We start from the raw sequence: 13,509 nt of genomic DNA, 5'->3' as shown, positions 1-13,509 counted from the left end.
ATTATTTCAAAAATGTGCCTTATATTTCAGTTTCAATACTGTAACAGCATAAGTGCGTGCAGGAGGAAAAGAAACCATGTCAACACGTATCATGTTGTGTTTCGTGTACATAAGGAAATGGCACTTCGATTGAAGTTTTTGGACAAAGTACTAGATCTTGGCTTTTTAGTGATCTCATTCTGTCCTTTAGGAATGTGTGTGGGATAGAAATAAGTGTCTTTGATGCAATGTAGCAACTCACAAGCTTATAACTCCAAATGAAATCCAATTCTAGCTTTTCTTTTTCTGAGATTGTAGAATAAGCCAAAGCTTTTGGGATTTTATTCAGTAATTCTTGTGTGGATGGAAATTTCTTTATTGTGCCATGTTTATCATATTACAGTAGAAGTTTCTAAAACACAAGAGCATGGGTTTTCTCTTTGGCCAAATGTTTTAGATAACTTTTTTTAATTTTAAAGAAGACTGCTTTTATGATAATGTTAGAGAGAGATTACAAATGTTGCCATGCATTCTATTTTCAGCATTCAGTGTAGTTTGCCACAAGTATAACGTAAACCTTACTGAGTTCATATATGAGAAGCTGTGGATTATCTTGTATCTGTATCTTGTTTCTCTGGCCAGAATTCAAAGGTAAATATCTACTGGATTCTTCCTCTTCTGGGAAAACCAGTGAATTCTCCTCCTTTCTGTAATGCTCTGCACTCTCTAAAACTCTGGGAAGGTTTCCACAGCAGATTTGGGCACCATAAAGGACTAATCTGGGCAGAAAAGGGGCGGGGGGGGTGAGGTTCCAAGATCATTGGACTATATATCAAAAATGTATCATTGGCTTTTGACCTATTTGTTACTATATGCCTTCAGGTCATTTCCAACTTGTGGCAACTCTAAGGTGAATCTTTTATGGGGTTTTCTTGACACAATTTTGTCAGAGGTGATTTGCCATTGCCTTCCTCTGAGTTGGGATGCAAACCCAGGTGGGTTACCATGGCTGAGTGAGCATACCCAGAGACCTAATCCAACTCTCAAACTGCTACTTCATGCTGGGTTCTCCTTGGTCTACATTTATTGTGTGAAATGACACCTGGTGGAAATTACTAGCCTCTGAATCCTGCAGTCTTATGGTTTTTATAGCATTTGTTTATCTGGTTCTCCTCCATTGGTGGTGGAGGAGAGGGGCTACTGCTTCTCAAATGAAACTTGTTTGAGTAGTTTGGTTTCCTTCCTAGGCTCTCTTCCAACTTTATATGGTGTTTCCTATCTCATGAGAGTGCTGTATATACTCAACTATATGTTAATCTTGTGGGTGTTGAGGGTAGGTTTTGGGCCCATGGCTAAGTCGAGGGCACCATAAAACATAGGGGCACACAGAAAAGAATGTAAAGGAGGAAGCAAATGATGTCAAAGATTTACAGAATTCCAGCAGGTGTAACTGTTCATGTTCACCCTAAAGGCAGGACATGTGAGAAGGAAACTAACTTTTGGCTTTGGGCAGCTTGCACACATGTGCATGCATTTCTTGAATAGTGAGCTGAGAGGGTGGTAAGACACTAAGCCCTAATCAGGCCAGAAGGGATGTGCTGAGAGAACATATTGTTGAAAACCTCAATGTACTTCTCTTGGGTTGAAATGCACAGAAGTTGACCTCATCTTAGGGGAGGTGGAAGGAGGAAACTAAGCTTGCTCTAAAGGCCCTTGAGTCTGCCTGGACCTAGAGCCCAGTGGCCTGGCCTGGGACAATTATGCTGAATGCTTTTTCAAGGACCTCTGGGGAATCCATGCATCTCAAAATAAATAGTCACTGTATGTTCCCCAGCTTATTTTGCAGGTGGCTTCTTTTAGAAAGACTGGCTCTGCATCACATTTTCCTTATTTTGTTTTGACTGGCTATGCTGTGATGCAGAATTCAGAGTTAAATATGTAACATTTTCTTGCTTTTTTACTCAAATACATTTTAAGTTCTTATTTCTAAAATGTGTAGAACTCTAAATGCAACTTATTATTAACAAATCATAACAGATTTCCAGAGTTGTTACATGGGGTATCTTGAACTATAACAAGATGTAGTTGTAGTGTCTGAGATATTCAGTTACTTCAGTGTTAAGGGAGTGGCATGGTATCCAGCTGTAAATAATTACAATGCCTTGTAAAAGTATTCACTCCCTTTGACTTACAACCTAGAACTGAAATGAAGTGTACTGGTATTGCTACTGTTCAATGTACACAAATTATTCAAAACTATGAAGATGCAAACTATTTTTATTGCCATACAAAAGTACAGTAGAGTCTCACTTATCCAACACTCGCTTATCCAACGTTCTGGATTATCCAACGCATTTTTATAGTCAATGTTTTCAATACATTGTGATATTTTGGTGCTAAATTCATAAATACAGTAATTACAACATAGCATTACTGCATATTGAACTACTTTTTCTGTCAAATTGGTTGTTAAGCATCATGTTTTGGTGCTTAATTTGTAAAATCATAACTTAATTTGATGTTTAATAGGCTTTTCCTTAATCCCTCCTTATTATCCAACATATTCGCTTATCCAACATTCTGCCGGCCCGTTTATGTTGGATAAGTGAGACTCTACTGTAAATAAAAGAAAACAAGCATTTTTAGTTGCATAAATATCCACTCTGAATCAATAGCTGGTAAGAGCATTGTTGGCAGCCATTACATCTATGAGGCTTCTTGAAAAAATAAACCCTTTTAGCATCAGAATCCTGCAATTTTGCCAATTCTTGGAAAAACTGTTCTATATATTTGGATGGACAATATTGGTGGACAGCAACTTCTATAAATCTGTCAAGCCTTGCCGTAGATTCTTAGTTGAAGTGAGAGCAAAACTTTAGTCTTTTCTGCACTCTCCATTGTTACCTTGTATTTTCAGAGCAATTGTCCTGCTGAAACGCAAATCTCCAGCTAGTCCCAGGTTCCTTACAGAGTGAAACACATTTTCATCCAGGATAATACTGTATTTTTCTCTATCCATTTTGGCCTAAGTTCTGCCAGCTTTTCAGTACCTGCCAAGGGAAATCCTATCACAATATGATACTGCCACCACCATCCTTCACCATCAGGATAGTGTTCTTGGAGCAATGAGTACTATTGACCTTGCGCTACACAGCATTTTTCAACAAGATCAAGAAATTGAATTTTGATCTACACCGATTACAGAACCTTTTCCCATATATTTCATGTATTTTCCACATGCCTTTTGAAAATTCCAAACAGGCAGTGATACGAGTTTGTTTCATCACTTGCTTTCTTCTTGCCATGAAGTTTAGCTTTGTGAAGTGTCTGTATGATAGCTGTTCCATTGACATTTCGCCTCATCTCAGCTGTAGATCTCTCCCATCACCTAAGCAATTGACTTCTTGGTTGTTTCTTCGTCTGATCTGATTTTAGGACAAAGTCTGGAATTTTTTAAAGTGAGTATGTCTATGGGTTTTGCTGATTTATTGTATTCTTTGTGTGAAAATTTCTTATTTCTTGGAAAGAGAATCGCAATTGGTATAAAAGTCCCACAAATAATACATGACCTCTCCATGTCCTAAGCATAACCCTGTAAACTAGAGCACTATTTTTCCCAAAAGAAGAACTGAAACTAAGAATCGATTGGCACATTATAAGCGATTTTGACACAGAAGCATGAGTACAGGCAGCCATTATTTTCACGACTTCTTGTTAATATGCTATCCGCATCAACTGAGGTTAGCAGCTTGAAGAACCATATTTGGGATTGTATTGAAACCCTATGCAGGCATTGTACCTGAAAAGAGCCCTGCTTATTCTACATATTAGAGGTTGTATGCCATTGGTGATACTCCTATGTTCATCTCCTATTGCACTAAGGGAGCTTACACTCCTATGTGATTCAGTGTGAGGCAGAACTCTGTATGATCAGTTATAATAAAGTAGTTTGATTTGTAGCAGTCCCAATTACAGTAGAGTCTCACTTATCCAATACTCGCTTATCCAACGTTCTGGATTATCCAACACATTTTTGTAGTCAATGTTTTCAATAAATCGTGATACTTTGGTGCATTACTGAGTATTGAACTACTTTTTCTGTCAATTTTGTTGTATAACATTGATGTTTTGGTGCTTAATTTGTAAAACCATAACCTAATTTGATGTGTAATAGGCTTTTCCTTAATCCCTCCTTATTATCCAACATATTCACTTATCCAACATTCTGCCGGCCCGTTTATGTTGGATAAGTGAGACTCTACTGTATGTATAATCTATTTAAATTCCAACAGGCAGCCAGGGGTGCCCTACCTTTTGGCTTCCCTGGGTTACATTGGAAGAATTGTTTGGGGCCACACATAAAATATGCTAACACTAATAATAACTGATGAGCAAAAAAAGATCCATGCCTAATTTTGTTATATCTGCCATGAGATATAGGCAAAGAAAAATCCAGTTTTCAGTCTAGCAACCATACCTGACTATTCTTTGCCTAAGGAAGCCCCATTAAAATCATGGAATTACTTTATATTGACAGGTAACTTGAAGATTCATTGACTCACACAAAATATCCCTCTTTGCATTAAAAAGCTCTGCAAGTTCATATCTCACAACCAGTTGTCCTGATGTTCTTAGCTGCCATTCTGGTGTGTAATCTAGTCAAATAAATGTGGAACAGGCAAACACAAGGAAGGTACAGGAGCAATTATCAAGGCTGAAAATTGGGAACTAGACGTTTAGCTGCAATTTTTGTTGCAACGTGTTTAACATGATATCTGATTTGTTTCCAAGTCAGGCACTTCATCCTCACACTCTTAAGTTGACTTCCTATAATTGTCTGGTGAGGCCCTGCCTTCGGTCCCACTTTCTTCACAGGTGTGATTGGTGGGGATGCAAGACAGAGCCTTCTGAGCGGTGGCCCCTCAGTTGTGGAACTCCCTCTTCAGTGACATTAGATCAGCTCCCTCCCTCCTGATCTTTAGGAAAAATCTGAAGATGTGGATGTGGGACTAAGCCTTTGATTGATTTATTAGTGCAAGATATGAATGTGGAATGGCTTAATGATAACTGGAATGGCCTGAACTACGATATTGGATTATGTGATTTTAATAATTTTAATGTTGAAATGTTTTTAGCAATTATTTAATGTATATGTTTTATTCGCCCGATATGTGTTGTATGGCATCAAATTGTGCCTTTCTGTGCACCGCTCTGAGTCCCCTTCAGGGTGAGAAGGGCGGAATATAAATATGCCAAATAAATAAATAAATAAATAAATAAATAAATGCGATGGCAGAAAACAGTCTGTGCCATGTTAACTCCTAGAATTTATTTCAGAGTGGACTTTTCCTCAAGGGTGGCTCAAGGACTGCAAAACCAAAAAGAATTTTTAAAGGAGAAAATATGACAAAAATTAGGGATTGTTTCTTGTTAAATAGCTTCATTTAATTGAATGAACACGAACAAAACATTAGAATATTAGCATATGCATTATATTTCAGAATAATAATTTCACAGCAGAAAGTTCTTGGAAATCAAGTTCCTCCTTCTATGTGAGTAAAAATTATCTAGGCTTGTTAATCTTATGAATCCCAGTGATAATCTTACAAAAATGATATCCCAGAATGATAACATGAACAATAATATGTTTATTTAGATGGAGTCATTTCTAGAAATATTTTTTTAAAAATTATTTTCAAGCTATGTGCATAAGGTGACTACAAAACATCGAACTTGGGAAGAAGCCATTAAGAAATAAAATGTTTAGACTTGGGTCCTTCTCTAAGGCATCTCACTATGTATTTACAGCTAGATTTCCATATTCACAGTGGTTAGAAGTGCAAAGCCTCTGCAAATGGGAGAAAACCACATTTGTTTAACATGAGATAACACCTCTCTAGAAATCGCTACATCCTCCTCCAGAATAACTTCTGGTGGAAATTGACCATAGAGTTGCACTGGATGACCTGAGGATTCATCCTAGAGAGAACATTTTAATCAAATCTGCAAAAGTCAAACTTGTTATATACACAAATAAAAATATTCCAAAATTGGTGGTGGGGTGATCAAAATCCAACACTTTGATTCCAAACATGTGTGTTAACCATCACTGCATCCTCATGCAATTTATTATGTGGGGTCATTATTGTGTGATTAAGTCTCAGCTGGGGGAGAGCTTAAATTTAGGCTTACTTTATACCATAAGGAAATGACTGGCGAAACTGGGTCTACCTCACTCGAAGCCTGAGGAGTGCTGTGCAAATCTAAGTGGCACACATCAGGGCTGCACCAGCATCACCATTACTTGAGAAACTTGAGAAAGCTGGTTGATAAAAATAAATCATGGTAGCATCCTTAGTTATGCAGCCTTTAAGATTCCTTTCCAAGCATTTGATACCATTTAAGCTGTTGATCCAAGAAACATAACAAATTATCAAAAATTATGTTAGGGTGGTCACTTGCGCTTCCCAACCCAAGGCTGTAAGTTGTTTATATAAAAAAAAACTAAAATTCAGAAATAATCACTATAATTTAAAGAGGAAAAAGATCTGTCCCTTTAGTAAGGAAGACTGACTAGCAACTTGTGGCTTCTCAGGTACTGTGAATGAGGAACATCCAACTTATTTGCTCTCTTTCTCATGATTACCTTAGAAACAGATTTGAACAGGACAGCCTTTTGAACAGAGGACTGCTCCCTGTAAAATAAAACAACATGTAGCTAAACTAGATGTTGTCCTTCATAATAATAGTATAATTTAAGCATGGATTAATATTTGTTAACAAATATTTATACACTGCTTATAAACAAAATGTATAACATAGCAAAGCATAGATTATAAATGTAATACAATATTTACACATTAGTTACAATATTTACACATAAAATAGATGGTAGATTTATCTGGAGCAGAAAGGTGTGCAAAAGCAGGCAAGTCTTCAATATCGTCTAAAAATAAAAATTGTTGGCACACATCCAATATCAGATGATTGGTTCCACATAGAAGGTGCTATTGCCCTGCTTCAAAGCACGTTGAAGCTGGAGGTGATAAAATGACTAAGAAGGCAACTTGTGCAGGAATGGACAACCCATAATTTGAGGCCAGTGTTCACCACCCTCAACTACCATGACATAATCCAGCAGGGTTAGTACTACTACAAGTACAGCCAGTACTCCACAGTTACAGGTTTAACTTTTGCGGATTTGATTATTCATAGATTTAATTCATATGTTCAAATTAGGACTCTCTAGGTCCTCTATGGTCAACTTCTGTCAGTGCCCCACCTGAGGACCTAGAGATTCCAAGAGAAAACACTTCGCTGGGCATTTGTGGTGGTGGTGATATTTGTTACCCACCTCACAGCACACAGTGGGGTGCAACACAGTTAAAAATATCACCATAAAATACATAGCAAAAAATGTATACTCTAAAACACACCATCATAAAATCTATCTATATAAAAAAATGTAATGTACGTTTGTAGGATTGAGTAAACAACAAAACCACTAAACCAAATCACAACTAAATTTGGCCACAAAAGACATAGTCATCCAATCTATGTCTTTAAACAAAAAAAAACCTAGAAAAATAAAATCCAAATTAGAGGACGAGGAAGAGCCGTTTTCAACCCTGGTTGTTGGTCAGAAGGATAGGCCCTGCCCCCTTTAGGCCCCGCCCACTTCATCTCCTAGCAACCCCCTCGGCCACAATACATAGTGTCAGGATGTGGGTCGCAACCTTAAATGGGGTTGTGCTGATGAAAGATTGGGGTTACAAAATTGGTAACAATAAAAGGTTTCTGAAATTCACATATAGTGGCTGTTTTAGATATTTACATGAAACTGTTAGCAACAACCTGCAGTCTTTACAGGGGACTCTGCAGAAAATTGGTTTAAAATATTGTTTTTGTGATTATCAGTAAATGTTGTATTTTCATATCTACTGTGCATACCTATATACCTGAGGTGGCATACAATTTTCTCAAGTGGAAAGGGATTGCGGGTGTAAATTTAGGCAGCCTTGGTACAATGAACCCTCTTTCAAAAGGCAGAAGTAAAACCTACGTTTTTGTTGTTGTTCTTTTAAAAGAACAAGGCTTAATGCAGTGTTGCAGTATGGACTGTCTATGTGAAACCTAATAAGGGCAAAGACAGATTGGCTTTATTTGAGTTCCACCATCAAATTGATACTACAGAACAGCCCTATCTATGTACCTACCATCACTGCCTCTGGAGTTAGTGAGATTATAACAGGATATCTGTTACATATCTCAAAATATGAGCAGGCTCATATAGGAAGATATAGTGGCTTCAAATCATGTGTCAAAACTACATTGAATTAAGCTTGGAAACAAATGAAAAGCTAGTGAGGTTTATATAGTTTTAGCACTCTGTTGCTTTGAGATAAATGAGTTAAGAGAGTTAAGAGAAAAAGTGGCATACAAATAAATAGAAATAGTAGCAGTGGTAGGTTCAAGACCAATTAAAATAAGGCATGTATTACACAAAATAAACAAGAATCTGGACACTGCATTTTGCACTAATTTCCAAATACTTTTCAAGGACAGCCCCATCTGGAGTGCATAGCAGTAGTCTCCTTCATAAATAATGAAAGGCATAGGTCACTACAGGCATGATGACTTTCTTAGGAAGGGCCACAGCTAGTGTCCCAACAAAATTTGTCCAGTGTCATCCCTGGCATGGTAAGAGCAGTGATCTCCAAACTGTAAATCTGGGCCCACAAAGGAAGTGTTTTTCTATCTAGAAAAGATTTCAACCCTATCCTAAGTTGACTTTTTTGCTGAACAACAGAATCTTTAGACTATTGCAAAATGATACATCCAGGGCTAATATTAGGCAAACATCCAAGAACAAGAAGAATATCACAGGAAATGGTAGTAAATGCCATGTAGATGTCCAGTTCCTAGTACAGTTTAATCACCTCCCTCAATTACAAATCCCAGAATTCCATAGGATGTTATAATGACTGTTAAAGTGGAATCATAATGCTACACTGGTCATCGAACCAGAAGAAAAGGTATTGTCCCACAAGGAAGGCAATCAAAATAATGGTACAGAGAAACTCACCCATAAGGAAGGGATATACAGTCGGTCCCAGATTCTGAGTTTGGCATGTGCAGATTTGATTATTCAGAGATGGGATTACAAGATTCTCTAGAAATCCCTAGGTCCTCCATTACAATTGTAAGATTAATTTTCAATAAAAGTTGACCATAGAGACATGGAGTACTTAGAGGTTCCTATAGTATGTTCTTTTATTTGTAGTTTTCCCACTTTTGCTGAGATCCTGTGCCTCTCTAACTCCAGGAAATGTGGAGGGATGGCTGTGTTTATTTATTTATGCTATAATGTTTTGAGTTGTGTTACATGCACATACAGTCACAAAGATGAAGTGAAAAATTTGTTGAATTGTAAGAAGTGAAAAAGCTAAAATACACTGTATAGATAAATTGTGGAATTAGCTGTCACAAGAGGCAGTGGTGGTCACCAGTTTGGATGCTTTTAATAGATGGCTAAACAAGTCAAAGAACGAATGGGCGACCCGTGATGAATAAGTACCACTTCCAGTTTGAGAAGCAGTATGCCTTTGCATTTCAGCTGCTGATGTTCATGAAGACAGAGCAGGGTTGTGTCCTCCTTGTGTGATTCCCACAGGCAACTGATTAGTTACTGAATGAAAAACACTGGACTAGTGAGATCTCTTGGTGCAATTCACAGTGGTTGTTTTGATATTCTTAAGATAGATGATGAACTAATTAATATCAGAAGAGTAACCACTTAACAACTCTGTGCAATTAAATATGCCTGCAGGGCAGTTACAGTGGCATTACTAATAGCACACTTGTTTATAATTTCTGCTGTGGTCCCACAGTATTTACACAGCCCCTTTTTTGATAAGCGTTATTGTATGTGCTTGGAATATTTGTATGTACCATGCAATCAGACTGGCCCATTGCTGTGTATAGTTGCTATTATTCTATTGCCATTCAGTTCATAATAACTGCTAATTGTCTTGTTGTAGTTACACTTACTAGCTTTAGTGAATGACCACTAATACTGTAATCATTGGTGTGGTGGTTATCTTTGTTGTTACACTGAAGTAGGACTACTCCCCCCTCCATCTGCTGTTGTGACAGTTTATTTATTTATTTATTTACTTACAGTATTTATATTCCACCCTTCTCGCCCCGAAGGGGACTGAGGATGGATCACAATGTACATATACATGGCAAACATTCAATGCCATACAACACACAGAGACAGAGAGGCTATTTAACAATTTCCAGCTTCTGGCTTCATGAGAGTATGCTCGATTCTGGCCACAGGGGGAGCTGCTGCTTCATCATCCACTGTGACATTGAGTCCTTGATGGAATACTTCCTCATCTTCCGGCACACATGCTGCTGGACATTTTTATGGTGACGTAAATTAGTTAAATTAGCCTCCCTGCATAAGCGGTTCCTAAATTTCCTACTTAACAGATAAAACTGTCTTTTGGGTTCCTTAGGTAAACAACGAGCTGGGGCTATTTAATGGTTGAGCACTCAATCTGACCCGGGCTTCGAACTCATGACCTCTCGGTCAGTAGTGATTTATTGCAGCTAGCTACTAATCAGCTGCGCCACAGCCCGGCCCATAACAGTTCAACTGTTATTAGTATGTTTGGTCATAGAATCACAGAGTTGGAAGAGACCTCACAGGCCATCCAGTCCAACCCCCAGCCAAGAAGCAGGAAAATCACATTCAAAGCACCCCCGACAGATGGCCATCCAGCCTCTGCTTAAAAGCCTCCAAAGAAAGAGCCTCAACCACACTCCAGGGAAGAGATTTCCACTGCCGAACAGCTCTCACAGTGAGGAAGTTCTTACTAATGTTCAGGTGGAATCTCCTTTCCTGTAGTTTGAAGCCATTGTTCTGCGTCCTAGTCTCCAGGGCAGCAGAAAACAAGCTTCCTCCCTATGACTTCCCCTGCCATATTTATACGTGACTATCATGTCTTCTCTCAGTCTTCTCTTCTGCAGGCTAAACATTCCCAGCTCTTTCAGCCACTCCTCGTAGAGCTTGTTCTCCAGACCCTTGATCATTTTAGTCCATTTTAGAGGGGTAGCATGACTTCCCTGGATATCTGTGGAATGTTCAGGGTGGGAGAAAGAACTCTTGTCTGCCTGAGGCAAGTGTGAATGTTGAAATTGGCCAGCTTGATTAGCATTGAATAGTGAAACGTTAGGAGAGAATGCTTCTCGAATATGGCCATATAGCCCAGAAAACTCACAGCAACCCAATGATTCCAGCCATGAAAGCCTTCAACAACACATTCTTATTCCATTGCCAAATGGCTCTTATCATCAGGAAGTTCTTTCTACTATTTTGGTGGGATCCCTTTTCCTTGCAACTTGAATCTACTGCTCTGTGTCCTAGTCTCCAGAAAACAAGAAAGCTCCATCTTTGACATGGCATCCTTTGAAACATGGCTCTCATGTCCTTGTTGTTCCATATGCACGGTATACACCAGGAATGGGCAAACTTGGGTCCTCCAGGTGTTTTGGACTTCAAAACTCCCACAATTCCTAACAGCACCTGGTCCTTTCCTTTCTCCCCTCAGCAGCTTAAGCCTGGTCACTGTGATGGACTGGATGATGGCTAACAAACTGAAGATTAATCCAGACAAGAACAGAGGTCCTTCTGGTCAGTCTTGAGGTCGATTGGAGTATAGGGTGCTTGATGGGGTTACACTTCTCCTGAAGCTAGAGGTTCACAGTCTGGAGGGTCCTCCTGGACTCAATGCTGACACTTGATGCTCAGGCATTGGCAGTGGCCGGTAGGGCCTTTGCACAGTTAAAGTGTGTCCGCCAGCTGTGAGAGCCTGACTTCGCCACGGTGGTCCACACCTTAGTTACATCCAGGCTGGATTACAGCAACGCACTCTATGTGAGACTGCCTTTGAAGACGGCCCGGAAACTGCAACTGGTGCAAAGGTCGGCAGCCAGGTTGCTAACTGGAGATAATTATAGGGAGCGGATGTCACCCCTATTAAAACAGCTCCAGTTATTGCCGATAAAGTTTCTGGTTCCAATTCAAAGTGCAGGTAACCACCTACAAAGCCCTAAACGGTTCAGGCCCTGCCTATCTACGTGACCAGAGTTCCCCCCCCCAATGTACCTGCGCGAGACCCTCATCGTAGTCCCGCCATCGTCACAAGCATGGTTGGTAGGGACATCTCGGTGGTGGCCCCCTGGCTTTGGAATGCCCTCCCCAGAGAGATTAGGCAGTCCTCCTTCTGGAGGAAATTGAAGACTTGGATATTTAGCCCCAGTGGTCTACAATTCATGACACAGCACTGCATTTTCATCCCATTCCCTTGTTCCGGTTTACAGTTGGCCATGTTTTACAACCATTGTCACCATAGGTTATTGGGCGCTGTTCTGAGTTTAAATTGTTGTTTTATATGCTACTGGTTTTATTTTGTATTGTAAAAGGTAAATGTAAAGATTTCCCCTGACGTTAAGTCCAGTCATGTCTGACTCTGGGGTGTGGTGCTCATCTTCATTTCTAAGTCGAAGAGCCGGCGTTGTCCGTAGACACCTCCAAGGTCATGTGGCTGGTATGACTGCATGGAGCACCGTTACCTTCCCGCTGGAGCGGTACCTATTGATCTACTCACATTGGCATGTTTTCGAACTGCTAGGTTGGCAGGAGCTGGAGCTAACAGCGGCTGTTCACGCCACTCCCGGGGCTTGAACCTGGGACCTTTCGGTCTGCAGCTTTAACACACTTTGCCACCGGGGCTCCTCATTTTGTATTGTACCGTGTGTTTATTTTATGCGTTGTTTTAGGCACCTTTTGCCATACGCTAGCCGGCCGGAGTCCTTTTGGGGACATGGAGGCAGGGTACAAAAATAAAGTTATTTATTATTAAGCCCAAAACGCCTGGAGGACCCATGTTTGCACAGGTCTGCTTTACGCACTCAGAAGTGACCATCAAGCATGGGCAAAGTTCGGCCCTCCAGGTGTTTTGGACTTCAACTCCCACCATTCCTGGCCTCAGGCCCTTTCCTTTCCCCCCTCAGCCGCTTAAGCGGCTGAGGGGGGAAAGGAAAGGGCCTGAGGCCAGGAATGGTGGGAGTTGAAGTCCAAAACACCTGAAGGGCCGAAATTTGTCCATGCCTGGTGACCATCCATAGTGCCATTGGGAGATGACTATGGTGGCTTGGTGGTGGCTCCAGAGGCCTTCTTCCTTCCATACCCTGGGACAGGATGCTGGCCTCTTGGCTTGCATGTGATCAGGACCAGCATGGGCTGCAAGAGATGTCATCCTCCTCCTCCTCCTCCTGCCTCAGGTGGAGCCCGGGTCACGTGGTGCGCCCTCCGCCGGGTCACGTGGGGGCGACCCTTCCCTCTGGGAAGGATGTAGCGCCGGCTGGGGCGGCGGAGGGATTCTCGGGCGGTGGCGCGAATCTCTCGCGAGAATGCCTGCCCTCACACACCGGCGGGGTTATGTAACCCCATTCCCT

Source organism: Anolis carolinensis, chromosome 4, assembly GCF_035594765.1.
Source record: "Anolis carolinensis isolate JA03-04 chromosome 4, rAnoCar3.1.pri, whole genome shotgun sequence".
NCBI lineage: Eukaryota > Metazoa > Chordata > Lepidosauria > Squamata > Dactyloidae > Anolis > Anolis carolinensis.
This window is presented reverse-complemented; position numbering follows the sequence as displayed.